The following is an 18,843-nucleotide window of genomic DNA, read 5'->3' as shown; positions in this document are numbered from 1 at the left end:
ACTAACAAAGTTGTGTAAATGATTATACTGTCAATTTTAGGATTTTTGTTAAATAAGTTTGTTTTCATTTACCTTTATTCATTGCTTAACTTGATGAACTTACTAGGCAGAAACAATATTTTATGCATGACCTCATAAATTGCTGACTTGTTGCATGTCACAAAGTAAACAAATGGAGGTAGAGAGTACTTCTTCTTCTTTCAGCTTTTCCTGGTTAGGGGTTGCCACAGTGGATCACATGTCCGCTCATAATTGGCAATGGAGTTTTACTGTGTGGAGTTGTCAGCCAGGCGCCCAGCCTTCCACAGAAGGCACACACGCACTCACACCTAGGGTCAATTTAGAGTGTTCAATCCACCTACAGCATGTCTTTGGGATGTGGGAGGAAACCGGAGCACCCAGAGGAAACCCACACAACCACAAAGAGGACATGCAGACTCCACACAGAAGGCACCCCAGCCGAGGATCGAACCAGGGAACCTCTTACTGTGAGGCGACAACGCTGTCTAACTATAAATGTCAGAATGAAGCTCATTAGCAGCTTCTGGCAAAGGCACGCTCTTTATGATCAGATAATCAAACATTTCCCTGCTTTCTATGAATGCTAGCTTAGGTACCCAAGTACTAGAGGAGGTGTGTGTTTCTATTAGCTCTAGAGCCATTGATGAGTTCTGTAGTGAATTACAAGAAAAGGCTTAAGTACCCAAGTATTAGAGTGAGGGATGTGTTTCTACTAGCACTAGAACCACTGATGCCTTTTCTCGTAATTCACTACAAAGCTCATGGGTACCCAAGTAGTAGTGAAGGGATGTGCTTCCACTAGCACTACTGATGAGTTCTGTAGTGAATTATGAGAAAAGGCTTAAACACTCAAGTACTAGAGAAGGTATGTGCTTCTCCTAGCACTGTAATCACAGATGAGTTTTGTAGTGAATTAAGAGGAAAGGCTTAGGTACCTAAATAATGGAAGAGCAATGTCCTTCCACTAACATTACAGCCACTAATGAGTTCTGTAGCAAATTAACAGAAATGATGTGGGTACCCAAGTACTAGGGGAGGAATATACTTCTATTAACACTATAGCCACTGATTTAAAAGGCTTAGGTATCTAAGTTCTAGAGGAGGAATGTGCCTCCATTAGCACTAGAGCAACTGAAGAGTGCTGTAGAGAATTACGAGAAAAGGATTATTTATTCCAGGCTGACCTGGCAGTAAAGTTCAAAATATATTTAAAAAAAATCATCCCACTTACTATTAGAGGTGTATTTTATACATATAAAATTACTGGTATGATGAGAATGAGTTTAATAACTAATGGCATACAATTTTGGTGTGGTTAATGTTGAATAATTCAGTATACATGGAAGAAGGCATTCGCACTTCTTAGGCACAAGTGTGCGAGTCCCTCCCACCTGAAATCAAAGACTCATCCTCTTATTCTATGTACTATTCTCTACTAAAATCACATTTTGTTAAATCATAATGTCCACATTACTGCTCAGGTTACATCACTTAAGTCTGCTTTAACTCTTCCCCCAGCCTAACTCATGCCCATTTCACATCTCTAATTTACTCTACTAATTTCTAAAATGATTTGAAATGTTTGTACATACTAGAGATGAATACACTGGTCACACTATTTATCCTAAATAGTGCTCTGCCATTCTTTGACTGTCACTTATGTGTTATTGTACTCATCTATTTTCTATGTCTGGTCAGTTTTTGACACCAGACAGACTGATATTGATCAGAATTGATCAATGCTCTACCCCATTAAACAAATTCAAATACACAAAATGTGCTAAAAGCCAAAAAAGGAAAACTTTAAATGTATTAATGAGCATTCTTTAAAATGAGATTATATGGCATTGCTTTTTGTGAATAAACATAAAAAGGATAAGTTTAAATGTTTCATCTGTAGAGACTGAAAGATGACATTTTTAACTGAAACAGAAAGACATGAAAAATTAAGACAATGTTTTAAATGGTAGGCATTGTTAGCCTTAAATTGTTGTAGTTAGGATTTAAAAAGTTATAAAATATCTGGTACTCTAAAAGTCGAGAATTATATTAACTGCCATTGTAATTGCAATAAAAGTACTGATAATTCAAGTAAAGATGGAAATTTTAATGTAATGATATCAAGAAAGGCAATTTTAACTTGATTGAAAGAATTATGAGTGCTAGCGAAGTCACTCAGCATTCAAAATGGTTGTCTGAACGGGACATGATGTTCACAGTACTGACCTCAAATCAGAGGAAGACAGAGCAGGAAGGGCAAAATGGTCAAATGTGAAATATCAAAGGACTTTCCAAAAAGTTAGTAATAAAGGTACTTTTGATAATAAGGTTTATTTGATAGATAACATTCCTAAAAAACGTTTACCTTCATCCAAGCTTTCTCTTTCAAGACAGGACCATATTTTCATCAGAGTGGTCATCTTTAATACTTCAGTGGTAATTAGTCATCTGTTTTGTTTTGACAAAATGTGAACTTAAAATTCTTTTTTTATGGAAATGATACAATATCTAGAATGTATTGTTTTAAGTCATCTGTTTTGATTTAGATTAATCTCATATTCAAAAATTAGCTAAAACTTTCATAAGAATGACTAAAGATACAACTTCAATGTAAAACACAAGGAGGTACAAATTCTCCATTGCAATTGCACAATATCAGTCTACCAATGATTGATATCTAATGGATGACAGAGACCATCAATCCACAAACCATAAAAAAATGCAAAACAAGCCTCCTGCATCATATACCCACTGCTAATTATTTATATCAACTCCAAGATTGCAATGCAGTGGAGATAGGGCATATTCCCTTATCCTCACTGTACCACAATCTCAATGTAAAAAAGCCAGTACAGTTTGATCAGCTGATTTTCCTCACTGTACCACAATCACATTGTAAAAAAGCCAGTAACTTTTTTGTTCATTGATGGAAAAACACATCCACAAAATGTACTTCTCCATATATACATACATATATCCGTATCTCTATCCTTATTCATCATATCTATATATATGTGTGTGTATATATATATATATATATATATATATATATATATATATATATATATATATATACATACACACACACAATATATATAACATATATATTAAGGTTGCAAGCAATTTCTTAACATGTTCATGCAGTGTGTTATTGCAAGAGAATGTTGGGAGTATTTAAGTGGGTATTAAATCATTGTATATGTCGCAGAAAATGAAACTTTTCAACCTTCTTGCCCTTGTTCACTGGTTTGTTTACAAATAGCACACTGGGAAAATTTGTTGTTGATAGATGTAATGGTAACTTGCATTGTATTCTTATCTACTTGTATAACTGACTGTGAAATATAAGGAAGTACATATATGGCACCAGGCATATATTTTTTACAGTTTCACTGAGATGTTTAGATATATTTATGAAGGTTATTTAGAATAACAGATTTATCATAAATCCACTGAACAAAATATATTACCCTCTTAGTTATCCCATGGAACAAGTACATGTAATATTCAAAAACTTTATTTCCATGGACCATTAGAAACAGCAGTAACCATGGGCAAAACTATAAAAAAGCTCATGTAAGCACCATGGCTTGTCACAGTAACTATAAAACACAATATTAAAAAAACTGAAAAAGAAAAAAATGTAGCTGTTCCCCTCTTGTGACTTCACTAAACTAGGGAAAAATAATACATCCACTTATCTGACTCTCCCCATTTGACTTAATGTGATTACTATCTATACTGTAAACTCTTACACTGAAACACATTGGAAAACTGGCTTGACTGGAGTTCTGTCAGAGGAGTCTGCTCCCATCCCCCATTAATTATATATATACCATAACAAAAGTGAAAACATGCAAATGCTACAATCAACATAATGGGAGTAGACTATAGCAAAATTTGATTTACTGTGTAGTCAATAAAAAAGCATTAGCAACATGTCAATATTAAACACAGCAATGGTCTTCCATACATAGCCACAGGAAAAAAAGGAAAGAATACCAGATATGGAGAACCTAAAACAATCCAGGAGTTGCAGAGAAAAAAAAGGAAGGGCATTTCATGACAGAAAAAGATAAGGTAGCAAAAGAGAAAATATTAGCAGGAAGGACGTGAAAGTAAAGAAATGAAGATAAGCTTGAAGTTTGAAACAAGTGTTTGTATGTTTTTGCATGCTTGGGGCAGGGCAATTCTGAGAAAACTGAGTAAAGTCAGACAAAAATAGCAGCAGAGGAATGAAAAATCCTTCCTTCCCTATTTCTCTCTCTGGCAGGGTGCAAGGGAGTTACAGGCTTTACTGGAAACAGCCCTAAAGTAAATGCACAGCAGACTCATCCAATAGGCAGTCTGAGTCCACTCAATCCACCCACCATTTGTTTAAGACAAAATGTGTACCACTGCTACTCTAGGTATATTTTAGTCTGCATAATAAACTAATATGAAAACAAGTGCATCAGTGTCTTAGCTTGTAAGTAACAGACCTATATTCACTAAGCCCTCCTCCCACTGACATTCTGTTGGTCAGTATTTACTGTCTACTTCCAAACAGACACTGCCATTTACTCATACTGTACTTACTCAAACTATTTCTCTTATATTTTCTTCACTTCTCTAGACTTGCTATTCCCATTATATCACCCTCTCTTTTAGTGGAACTGCATGCCTTCAAGGAAGTCATCCTTGAGCTACCTCCTTCCCTTCTTATTGCTGCTTGCCTGAGACAGTTATTAAACCAGTTTTAGCTCCAAGCTAGATTTTGTGCCCTCACTTGTGTCTTTAGTGTGTTCTCATTTTGCAACAAGTGTCTTGGCAAACAGATAAATAGATAGATATATAACAGTGAAGTCTGCAGTTTGAATACCAGTCTGTGGGCTAAATTTTTATGTAAATTATAAATATTATGGCAACCTAAAACAAAACTGTGTGCACCATAATAGCCCCATTGTCTTAGACCACAGCAGTCCCATTGGTACTTTCTCCTTTAAATGTGCTCAATTCATTGATTTTAGCAGTCCATTGTGTTGCTTAAGCTTCTTGTGTAACCATTGAGTTCTGAGCCAGTCATTTTCCACTGCTGCATTCTGGCTTACATTTCTCTTTGTTTTGCTGATCTGTGGGGGCCTCTTGGAATTTGTATTTCAAAATCCATAGAAAACTCCTTATATTTTACAGTTGTTCAAACAACCAAGTGCAATTTTTTTACTGTTATAACCATTAGTCAGGTTAAGGTGATGTTGTGTTGGACTAACTCTCATCATACTAAAGCTCTGTCATAGAGCAACAAATTCAAGATTTTCATCTCCTAGCAGAGAGACCTTTTACATGACATTGCTCTTTTTACTTATCTCTCTGAGCAGATTTGTGGCTGTTTAAGTTCAGTGACTGGTTGTTTTCTTGGTCTTTTTGCCAAATTTTCAACCTGCTTCAGTTACCTCCTTACCCTATCCCAATTGCCACCCACCCCTTCTTACTCTATATTTATACTTCCATAGCGCCACCAACATATTCCTCAAACCAATGCCATCGGTTCCCTCTAAAAGAAAAACAGTTGATAAAATTACTCCCAATAGTAACACCCTCTCTAGTTTACCATCCAAGACACTTAAATTGTCTTATTCCTTGCCCCCTTTAGCTATCAAATTACATCTCTGCAACTAATCTAGTACTCTCCTAACATTTTCTAATCCTAATTTGCAATAAATATAAACCCAAGTTAAATAAGTTAAATAAAATGTCCCTAACTCAGATTTTATTCCTTCTCACTCTACTAGCCTTCATCACCCATTATCAAATCCACATTAAGACTTCAACCAATCCTCACAAAGAATATCAATGTCTACCCAGCCTGCCTTTCTCCATAACACTCTCTCTACAAACCATATTTGATTTCTCTATCTATAAATATTGTAAAACTAAATATTCAAATTTATGATCAAATACCACATCAAGACCAAAATATAACTGGCCACACACTTCCCTCTGTAAAATATCAATTCAAAATATTTACCTCAACCCAGATCCCACTGCTCATAAAACCACCACTTCCAGCTCCAAAATAACCCAGTCAACCTAATACATCAACAAATTCACCTTACTAAACATGAACCCAAGTATGTGCAATAGAATCTATGACATACTTGCCTAGCTTGCTACATGCACTCCTGATATAGTCATAGCTACTGAAACCTCATTAAAGAAATAAATGAGAATGAGATCACCCCCTTGATATAATATACTCAGGAATGACAGATGAGTCATACAGGTGGTGTACCAATCATCTGTAAAAATTCCCTAACAATCACCTTGCTTCCACAGGAAATGCCCACATTTAAACAATGCTGAACTTCTAACACCACTCCTAAAAATCAACAGGAAAACTATATGTTTCACAGCAATTTATATACCACCAGGGAATAATATTAATATTGGTGAATGCATCCCGAATTGGATATCCTAACTAATTAACCATGGAACTGTAATACAATAGACTAAAATATATACTGGCAACTCAAATTCCACTACCCCCATTGATTCCATAAACTTGTACAACTTCAGACAATTAATAACCACACCTAGTAGAATCAATAAAACTTCAATGAGACACTCAGCATTAGACTGGATTCTTACAAAACTATCCAGACATACTGGCAAAAGCAGGCTGCTTCTCAGACAGCATAAGTGACCACATACCAATATGCGCCATTATAATTCACTATAACCTCTATAAACATATCTATAATGAAATACGAAATACAACCAATCTCAGCAAAGATATTTTCAATGAAACAAACAATATGACTGGAATGTACTTGGAAGAATGCCACTAGATACTGCTATAGAACACTTTAATAGCATATTCCTACAGACTTTAAATAATCTAGCACCAGTACATAATAAGAGTATAGTCCAACCCCCCAAACCATGGCTGACAAAAGAAACATAAGTCACAACAAAAACAGATGTTTTGGATGCTCACCTGTATGCCTTTTAAACAATTCAAACACATTGCATGTGTCACATACCATGATGTCTTTACTTTGACAGATTCCACATGTATCACATGAAATCTATTTTCTTTAGCAAGGACTTGATATATTTAAAGATGTTTACCACCATATATCACAGCACATTTGGCTGAAATCTTATGCAGATATTTGTTTTGACAAAATGCTATTCAACTGGCATGTACCATTGTCTATCACTTGCCTGAGTTCTTTCACATCTAAATTGCATATTTCCTCCCTTATAACCATGCATTCCACATTGCTATTGGTTTATCATCTGTTTTCCAAAACCAGCTTCTATGGCTGCAGATCATTAGAGGAAAAGTTTCATAATTGCTCATTCCCATTTGTAACATCTTCGGTAATCCCTGTTTGTACAGGTAACATTTCATCCAGAAAACATTTTCCTACAAGATCTACTGTGAACTCATTTGTTTGTCTTTGTTTACTGGGAAAGTCCAACTAGGTATTTTCAGTGGAGGCCCAGAGAGAAAAGTTCCGTTTGCTTACATTGCATTATACTGAGTTCCAGTTAAACACAGAGCAGTTAAATTTTTATTTACATTTATATGCAAACAGTAGTTGCAGTTATACATTCTAAGATTTTACATTGTTCTCATTTCAGTGAGAGGTTGAGTATATTCTGTCTTAGAATATTTAATGAGTATCATATGGTGAACATAAAGTCTCAACCTTCAGATGAGCATGTGCAGAACCAGGATCAGTTAAGATGTTGTTTAGGCAGTGGTTTAAAACTACTGAGTTTGTCAGTTTTATTTGTGTGGGGGTACTATTCCAGAGTTAAGCAATGTATTAGAAGTAGATCGAGTCTCCTGCAACATTGTTTGACTTATTTGTAAGTAATAAGAATTTGTTACTAGAGCAGATGTCCCTTGCTGGACAGTAGGCCATTAATAAGTTATGTAGTGCAGGACATTTTTCTGGATGATGAAGGAGTCTTTATGCTACAGTTAGATGTTTGTGTTGGGTAGTTGTGTAGTTTAAGCCAGTGTAATTGTTTAAGCTATGACAAGGGTTGATGCTATGAAGAGATTGGTGTCAAATTTAGCTACTTTATTGCAGAAAGAGGAAACTTTATTTGAGTATCACTTAATTTTGCTAGGATAGAAGCGCAAATAAGAGAGTCAGCAATAAGAAGGTGGTGGCTAGAGTGTTCTTGCAGCATCTGTAAGGATTCCATTGATCCTATAAAGGGAGCCTAGTTTCTGGTGAGTAGATTTAATGGTGTGCAGTATATGCTGGTCATATTTGAGACAGTCATTATAACACCTAGAAGTTTACTGAGTTACAGTTTCAATGACAGTATTTGGTGACTTTATGGTAAAAAAACTGCTTTTGATTTTGGCAACTTTTTGAGGTAAAATGCAATATTTTACTTGAGGCTGGGTAGGAGGTTTAATTTCTTTGAGCCAAGTTTCTACAGAGAAGAAAGATTTTTTGTAATGTCTTAGAGGTTTATTTATTGTTGAGACTGCTCACGCTGTTTGTCATCTGCGTAGTGAACTAAACTAGCATGGTGATGGAGGTCATTAATATATTAAATAAGAGGACCCAGGATAGAGCTGAGGGACACCTGTAGTAACTGGCTGAATAGAGGAGTAGTATGTTGCCATTTAACAGCTTGTTGCCTTCCAGATAGGTAACTAAGAAACCACAACAAGGTATATTGCGAAAGTCCTATTAAGGACAGTCAAATGAGCAGCTGGGAGTGCAGGACAGTATGAAATACCCTTGCAAGTCTAAGAACATTGTAGACACAAGTAGACCATTGCTATGTTGGTTTATTATATTGGTAAAATGTACTGCAGCAGTGGTGCTGTGCTGGAGTCTAAAGCCAGTATTTCTGAAAGCAGGTTATTTGAGGTTACGTATTGTATCAGCTGCATATGGATGTATTTTTCAAATATTTTGTAGAGGGGGAGAGAATTGTTGTTGGTCTGTAGTTATCAAACTCTGTGTATGTGCCATCTTTGGGCGGTGGCATGATGTAGGATCTTTTTCCACAGCGATGGGGCATATTTTTCTGCTATGGGCCTACTACTGAGTATGGACCCAGGAAAGGCTATGACTTCTGTGGCCATTTGTAGTAGTCTTATGGTAATTCTACAGCTGTGGAGGTATTTTTTAGTTTAATGATCAACTTTGTTATGAACAAAGTAGGCCATTGACGAAAATTTAAGAGCTGTGTGTGGTTTTGACTGGACATGGGTAGAGAGAGGGGTGCAGATGTACGGCTGTCTGAGAGACAATACTGATTGTATAAAGTAGGAATTAAACTGTTTGGTCAGAGTGGTTTTGGAGAGGGGGTGGTAGTTTTAGTGAGGAACAGAAAAGTTGTGAGCTGTTTTTGTGTTTGTCTTGTAGGCTGGTATTGTACCGTTGCTTATCCTGTTTAAGCTAGTGTTGCAACATTTCTAAGATGTCTAAATTGCTGGAGGGCATTTTGAGTTCTATTTTTATACCATTTGTTTTTCATTTAGCTTGGAGGAAGGATATAGAAGATAGGGCTGGGGAGAATTTGTGAATGCTTATCCCATTTTTGAGATTTAATTTCAATGTAGCAAAGGCGCTGCTTTGACATACTATTACTGTTTAGACCACATAAAACATATGCACTTGGATACGGCTCTCTCACACCTATATGCCATATTAATTTTCTGAAAAAGATCAATGTCCTTCATACAGGTATTTTCTCTAAAGACATAGGAAGTCAAGGAGAACATGGTCAGTCTTTGTAGGAAAGGTAAAAATAGATCTTCATGGGGGAGCCTACAGGAGACTGGGTATAGGCAGAGGCTTTGAGATGATTTGGATAACTAAGGGATTTAATAACTATTTCTTTTTCAATTATGAATCACTGGAGTGTTTCAAAGATTAAATATGTTTAAAATGTAGAGACAGAGGCATATTTTATTTAATACCACATCATATAGGAGATAAGAGGATTTGGAGGAGGCACCATTGGTTATTAACTAGGTCAAATAAAATGATTTCCTGATACTGGAGAAATGAAGAGAAAATGTCTTGCACAAAGGTGTTCATGTACCCACAGCTATGTTCACCTTTAGGCACATTTCTTCTGTCTGGCAGGATATGGAATTTCTTATTTTACTAAACTGAGTTATATTATTTTTTATTGCATTTGGTTTATGGCCATTGTCCTTGCACCAATTATTAACATTTCCTAAGCCTTTCTAGAGTACTTGCACTTCTAGGAATGAATGAATGAACAACATGAATAATGATGGCCTGTTTGCAGTCATCTGCAAACAATCAGCCAGAGGCCTGGAAAATTGTGTTTCAGATAATGGAAGTACATACTAAACAGAAAGGGTCCTGGTACCATGATCTGACAAAAACTGACATTCTCCCAGAGTAGCTCTGTAATCAAGATATAGACTGTAACCTGGAAAAGAGGCAATGCTGCCAATGCACTGAAATCATGACTTATTACACATGTGCTGTATGTGTTAGAGTCACATGACTGCCTCAATCTCAGTACCATTTTGTTAAGTCTTGTGGCATTGAACAGAGGCACTTCAGTGTATTCTGAATTAGAATCTTGAGTTAGGATGCCAAGACTTTGCCTGAAAATCATACTATATGGGCAACAAGTGCTTTATACAGAATGTGAACACCCTAGTAAGAGAGATCTAGACCATTCTTGGTAATGTGGGAAATTTTGTCATCTCATCTCATTCTGTCACATACAGGATACCCACAGATTCCTACAAGCTAATTAGTCAATTAATAAGCCAATTACCTTGCTTTTAGGTTTTGGCAAAATTACGTATCATGACAATATAATTCAAGACCAGTGTTTTCCCTACTTCGCACACAAGCAATGGAAGTTCAATCATGTCTTGCCATGGACAGGCAGATGGATACTGGATAAATTTATAGGTGGTAAGAAGTTATGTCTATGCTATTTGATGTGACAGTTCTAACCAATTTAGACTTTTCAGTGTTATACTGTGATGGTTTCTGAAAGAGGTATGAGCTGCAAATGTAGCAACTTTGTTATAGCATTGTTCAAGTTTTGATTTTTGTGAAACCTGGTGGTTAGCAAGGATGAGAGGGCCATAAAGAAGAGTGGAGAGGACAGAAGTAGTGGCAAGTGTAGTTTTAATTGAGTCAGTGAGAAAGGTTTTAGCTCTGTAAAGCATCCCTTCTTTTTGATAATTTTTTCTTATGCAATTTTGTATATTCAGGTCAAATGTTAGATTACCATCCATTATCACCCCTAACAGTTTGCTATAAGAAGTGACTTAATGGTTGTATTATCAAGAGAGATGACTTTAAATTTTGTTTTTTCATGAGAGAGGGATTTGGGGGAAAACAAGAAATAGTTTGGTCTTTTTTGGGTTGAACATGATGTGTGACTTACAAAGCCAAGTTTCAGTGGCTGTCAAAGCTTCCCGAGTAATTTTTTGGAGGTGTACCATGTTGCCAGATAATTCAGTCATCTGTGTATTGTATTGGAGTGGCTTGCTATGTGAAAGTACAGGGGTGTCTGTGAAAATGTTAAAGAGGAGGAGACCAAGGATAGAGTCTTGTGATATACTGGTGGTGACTAGAAAGTAAGGAGAGAGAGATGATATTAAATAAATAGCATATGCAGTATAGTCTACTAGTCAAGCAAGAAACAACAATGGCCACCTTAGTAATAGGTCCTTATGCATGGACTATTGCACAGTGACATTAAATCACAGAGCAGGCATGTATTTAACGGATTCATATGCAGAAAGGTTCTTCATGCTAAATATGCTTACATTACACAATGACAACATTCTCAGCTTATAGGTGTAGAGCCATGTGACAGAGCTCCTGCAATATCGAGGTCATATGTAGCGACCACGTTATTAAACAATAACAAAATTCTCAAAAGCTTGTAGATGGAGTGCCTTGTACAGCCTTGTGGCAGAGCTCCTGCAATATCAAGGTCAGATGTAGTTAAGTTGTTTCAAGCTTTTACTGGTTTCTGTACATTTGATTGTTGTGTCGGTATCTAAGATTTTTAACAGTCCAGAAAACTCAGTTGTGCTTACATGTCAGCCACTGATGAGAGAAAGGTACAAGATGAAAGCTGTAATCATTTGCTATTCTGAGACTTGTTAATGGAAGTCCTGGGGAAAGCACGACTAAATGACTGAAAATATGGACTCATTTACATTCAGCACAAAGTTGCCATTTCTTGGAATTTCCTATTTTAATGAGGTTTGGTAATCTTAGAGTTAAGACCACTGTGCAATTGTTCAAAAATAAGCCTAACAAAAGGATCCCAAGTGTTGAATAAAAAGGAAGAAATGGGCAAGTACATCACAATAATGACAATAATAATAATAATAATAATAATAATACTAATACTAATAATACTACGAATAATACTACAAATACTAATACTACTACTAATAAAAATATTAATAGTGATGAGCCAGACAAACCAAGGCTGCTACTGAGCAACATTAGTAACTTTGCTAAAATTTTCTAAAAAGAAAAAAAATGTTGGAAGCATTGACAGAAATCGCTTTGTACTTACTGAGGGAATAAATGCTGAACTACGTCACATTAGCAAAGAGTAGCCTTGCCATATGCAGTCAGTAGGTTAATACACTGCCTTTACTATTTGATAATAAGAGATCAATGCAAACTTTCCTTAGATGCAGCCTGAGGAAGGACAGCTGAGTAAGTTACGGGCAGAAGAGCATATGCCAAGTGTACTGCTGCATGTAATTCACCTAGTGTTCTCTCACTTTCTTAGGGCATGATGGAATCTTCTGAGCTGTGCAATATCCAGCAGCTCTGCAAAAGTCAGTTCTAAGCCATGCAATGTAGCACAAATCAAATCCTCCAAGACATAGCAGCGGACAATCAGGAGCCACTCAGGAGAAGTAGCCTACATCAATAAATGCTAGACAAAAACTGTCCGTCCCCTTCTTTTCATGAGAATGAAGGTAGTAACACTATCAAAGTGTGTGTAATATAGAAAATGTCTCAGGAAAGGTTAAAAATTTGTACCAAGTTCTAATTGGGCACACTCTTTATTTAAGGAAACTCTCAATGTTAAAATTAATTTATTAAAATGGAAAGGATTAGTATTATGGTCAGATTGCTTTGGAAAAGGAAAATCTAAGCACCCAGAATATTTGAAAGTTACGAGTTGGTTGAATCTACTAACAAGTAATTATTATCCATCGGTAAGAAATTCAGTGAATTTGTAGATAAAATGAGTGAAGAAAAAAACACTATTCCCCCATTATATGAATATATGAATGCTACTAGCGAAGGTAGATTTACCTACAAAGGAAGCTTGTCCAAATTTTAGATTCATAGATTAGTACTAAGCTAACTGCCCTTGCGAGCCATTTTATGCCTAGCCAATTATCCCTTGTGAGACTCAAACCCTGAACCTTGTGTTTGTAAGGCAAACACCTTAACCATTAGGCCACCCTCCCAAGTTATACAAGTTAATTATAAATAATAATTTTGAAGCAAAATTCTAGGAGTTTTATTTAGATAGCAGTGAACTGAGTGACTCAATGGTTCATAGGTAGGTACTAGGCTATCGGCCCTGGGGCATATACAAGCCCAGCAAAAAAGGTACCCTGGCTTTTGCCACCCAAGAAAATTATTTTCCTGTGCCATGTTCTGTTTATTGTGGTGACAAGGTTTAGGTCCCTACAGCGTGTAGCTCGGAGGGATTGGGATTTCTTTAAGTGGAGCATGTCCAACAGCTTTGGGTTTGACATAGCTTTGTATGTTAGGCAGAGATCACCTCTGAGTAGGCAATATGCGATGGAGTAAAGCTGGAGTTTTTTGAGACGGTCTGCGTAGGGCATCTGTTTGAGGCCAGTAATCCTCTTTGTGAGGTATTTCTGCGGCCTTTCCAGTTGTTGTAGATGTCTTGTGAGGTACATACCAAAAGGGGCGTTGTTCTCTATAATGGGTCTAATGAGTGATGAGTAGAGGGGAACAATGACCTCTTTTTTTTCTGGATGAGAAACCTTTTGTGATGAGATGTGTCACGTAGAAGGATTTCCTGACTACTGTGGCAATGTGATTATCAAAGAAGAGACTATTGTCCACCTGTGTCCCAAGGTCTCATCACACTTTCGGTGTTTAGTATACTACCACCTATGTTGTAGTTCATAGGTACAGAGTTTTTACCAAAGAGGATGACAATGCACTTTTTGGCAATGAGGTTGAGGCCATGGCTTTGACACCAGGCATCTGTCTCAGTGAGGCCCTTTTGTAGGATGTCCACATCGTTAGGAGTTTCGATTATGGCTCCTAGTTTGCAGTCATCTGCAAACCTCGTTAGCCAGGGACCTTCTGTGTTAGCCTGTACTTCAGAGAAGTATATACCAAACAGGAGAGGACCCAGGACAGAACCCTGTGGTACTCCACTTGTCACTGGTCTGAAGTTGGACTTGGAGTCTGCTACTTTCACAGTGTGTGTCCTGTCAGTGAGCCATTTGGCAACCCATCTTGTGACATAGGGATTTATACCTAGTTTAGTGAGTTTATCTATAATTCCAGAGTGGGGGATGGTGTTGAAAGCCTTGGCAAGATCTAGATAGGCTGTGTGAACCACCTTACCCTTGCCTACGACTTTGCTGACTGCTTCAAAGAAGTCTATCAGGTTTAGGAGACATGATCTGCCTTTTACAAACCCGAACTGGGTGGGGTCCAGAGTTTGGAGATTACCAATGTCTTTGTTCCATGATGATACGTCCCATGGCCTTGCAGACCAGGCTCGTCAGGCTAATGGGGAGGTAGTTCCCAGGGTCCGTGGTGGCCCCCGCCCCTTCTGGAGTGGGATAACCATTGCTGTGCACCATTCAGCAGACACAAAGCCTGAGGTGAGGCTATGATTGAACATGGTACTTAGGTGGGGTGCCAGTTCATTCTGTAGTTCATGTAGAACGCAGCCTGGGATGTTGCCTGGCCCCATGGATGCTGTGTTCTTGGCTTTGGAGAGTGTGGTTTTTACCTGTGCAGCCGTGATTACAGGAACTTTGCATTCTTCCCGTATAGAGATGGGTTCTTTAGGGGGTGAGAGGGGGGGTAAAGTTAGCACTGAACCTATCTGCCAGGATGTTGGCAATATCAGTTGGGTCTGTATATTTAGTGCCATTTTGCTGTAACTCAGAGCAGATCTGAGTGTTGCCATTGAGATTCTTGACATAGCTATAGAATGCTTTGTGGTTGTCTTTGGATGGTAAAAATTTAATTTTTGTTACTTAAATCAGTTAGTCAAACAAAGTTTATACTAGAAAGTTTTTATGTGGATGTATATATAGAAAATTTGTTACTACCTATAAAATCTCTAACCAGGTTCGACTGGACTGTAGTCAGGGTTTTATTCTACTATGCCACTGGAGCAGCCTAAAAGTCAAAGATATTATGATCCATATAGTGAAAGCAGCACACAAGTAAACTGCTTCACTGATTTATAGCAGACAGTAATGTTTAGAGAATAGGAATGAGCCAATCAGTCTTTGGCAATTATCATATTTCACCCTATTTGCATGCTTCTATTAATTATGCCCTTCTTTTTCCAATATCCTTTGGCTCTGCATCTGATTCCCTAAATTTATCTGTCCAGACCTGAAAATGTTTCATCTAGATCTATTTTCAAGTCTGCAGCAAGGATATTAATGCTCTAGCTTCTCAATATTTGTATGTATAACAGTTTTATTAATCTAAATATTAACACTGGTTGTTCGAAGTGCAGCTGAAGTATTTGGTCTCCATTTGTTTACTACACCAACTAGAGTTGTTCTAATATTAAAGAATGGATCCTTTTTTCACACTCAATCCTAAATTACAATGGAATCCAAATTGTTTCAGTATCCTTTTAAAGTCATTCTGGAAAATGTTTACAGGCAGTCCCCAGGTTAAGGACGAGATCCATTCTTTGGTCTGTACTTAAGTCAAAATTGTATGCAAGTCGAAACATGTACATATGGTTCTTATTAAATGTCACTTAGTGTAGTATTTATTTCATTTTTCTTTGCATATAAAACACTGTAAACACACCTCCAAACAAAAAATAAATCTTAAACACAATACTGTAGCTATGCTTCCTTACTTGCTATCAAACAAAACTGGTTTAAGTCATATTGTTGTTAAATCCAGTGTTTATGAGGACTTTTACACACACACACACACACACACACACACACACACACACACACACACACACACACACACACACACACACGTACAGATTTTCGCCTCATATTTTTGGTACATTTTTCAAGAAATTGGGGTTGTTTAGCAAAAGTAGTGGCAAATCATTGAAGACTGAAGTTAGAAAATTATGACAGACATACCTCTGAACTGTATAGATTTTCACAAAATGCCCAGATTTGGGGCTACTATTTTTGGTCATATACTTCTAGTTTTCTGGCAAATTAGTGGTAAATCATTACATATTGCAGTTAGAAAATGACAGACATTTGAGTTCCCTACTGCATATCCTGTTATCGTCAACTTTTTAAGTTTGTAAAAGCAATATTTAAAAATTGTCCTATTTTTGGGCATTTGTCCCACTTTTATTTATGACTTAGTTCACATTTCTTACTCCAAGAGGTTTAGGGGTATGACACACACCTACACTTTTAACCCTACTTTACCTATTCCATAACTAACCCCCTCCCCCTTATGCAACCATCCACCTGTTAACTGCTGCCAGAGGATCACTCACTCACTTTCACTCTTCACACACTCTCATACACAGTGTCTTCATTCATAGCTGCATTCACTCACACATTGCACCCACTCTCCAGTCCCACACAAAGTCACTTCTTCATTCATACCTACATTCACTCCCACATCACATGCACTCTCCTGATCTCTCACACTGTCACCTCCTCATTCATACCTGCATTCACACACATACAATCTTTCTCTCTCTCACACAAAGACACACACAGATTTGGGTAGCTTTAACTTTTCATTTTTCTCACTTGATTTCCAGTATTGCGGTAGCCCATTTGCATCTATGGGTTGTCTGCATGTCGGATGTCTGTAACCTAGGGACTGCCTGTAGTTTGGCTCAAACTGTCGGCTTTCCACACAAGATCAAAGTAGTATTGCTTATTTTTTGAAGGGAAGTTTTAATATGTTGAGATATCCTGTCAGAGCAACCACGTAGTGAGTCTTCTGTAGCCAAAACCAGTTTGATATTTTTTCATGAGCAACATCATCCTGTTGTAAAAACATTTTTTTTAATTTCAGTAAGATAGTCTCCAGACTGTTCCAGCATCTTATCCCCGAAAAGTCAACAGGAAGTGTTTCACATCATTATGCCAGGAAAAGTGATGGGCATTTTTCAGGACGCAGAGAATGGCTTAGAATCTCTGCAAAAGAGAGTATTTATCATTTTGACAACCACAGTGTAGCAACATTAACCATGTGAATAAAGTGATTCTTGATGTAGGATGTAATGAAAATAAAGCTGTGCATGGAACTATTTGGCCAGCTGTGTTAGTTCTGGTAGTCAGTCACAGGTGATGTTCCATAAGTAGGCTTGTTTATTATTTCATGAAATTAAATGAATTTCCATAAGGGTTCTAAAAGAGATCTAAAGTTAATGCTCTCCTGTTTACTGCATGAAGAAGCACACCCTAACACATTCTTTCACTCCATGCCAATGCAAATATAGAGTATCCTTTCCCTCAGTAGCTTCATCTGGCATCAATAAAAGCTAAGCCATATTAAAGGTCAAACTAAGAAAGAACAACCTGCATTTCTTCTGTAACATATTTTACAATTTTTGCAGAATTTGGCAGGTCTTAAATCTGGCAAATAAATACTGGTTTTGTCATGGAGGTTGGCTGCCATTTAAGCAAAATGATTAAATTACAAAATGACAGTCAGGGATAGCCCTCTATCAATCACGTTAGATTCACTAGATCGGGGGCCTCTTTTTGGGGGAGCTCCAAAGTGGTATTCATAGTGACTTGAGGAAACATGTCATGATAAAGGGTGACTTTCTTTACTCTTTTTGAGGAAACATGTCATGATAAAGGGCGACTTTCTTTACTCTTTTTGAGGAAACATGTCATGATAAAGGTTGACTTTCTTTACTCTTTTTGAGGAAACATGTCATGATAAAGGTTGACTTTCTTTACTCTTTTTGAGGAAACATGTCATGATAAAGGGCGACTTTCTTTACTCTTTTTGAGGAAACATGTCATGATAAAGGGCGACTTTCTTTACTCTTTTTGAGGAAACATGTCATGATAAAGGCGACTTTCTTTACTCTTTTGAGGAAACATGTCATGATAAAGGGCGACTTTCTTTACTCTTTTTGAGGAAACATGTCATGATAAAGGGCGACTTTCTTTACTCTGTTTGATAAGTGACTTATCACTGACTGGGGCAGACATAACATTGCTTTAACAGCCTATCTGAAGAGTAATTTCCTTTAAAGGACCATGATGTCAACTTGTCTTACTCCTTCAAAGTCTTCTTTCAACATACCATAAAATATCATTCTTTTGTTTTCTGGGGGAACTGTAAATAGCTCTCAATGTCTTGTAACAAAAAATTCTGGACAAAGCCAAAAGTGATGGCAGAGAAAACCCAAAAAATAGGGACAGATTTTAAATATTGCTATTAAAAACCTACAAAAGTTGCTAGAATAAAGGGTGTTACTCTGCATTTTCAGAAGTTTAAAACTCAAATCCCTATCATTTGTTGAATTCAGTCCTCATAGATGTGCTAGAAAACCCCAGAAAAATCATAAATTTTATGAAATGACCAAATACACAATGCAAAAATCTGG

This window comes from Protopterus annectens, chromosome 9.part0 (genome assembly GCF_019279795.1).
Source record: "Protopterus annectens isolate FY-2018-M chromosome 9.part0, PAN1.0, whole genome shotgun sequence".
Taxonomy (NCBI): Eukaryota; Metazoa; Chordata; order Ceratodontiformes; family Protopteridae; genus Protopterus; species Protopterus annectens.
Note: the sequence above shows the minus strand (reverse complement) of the source record.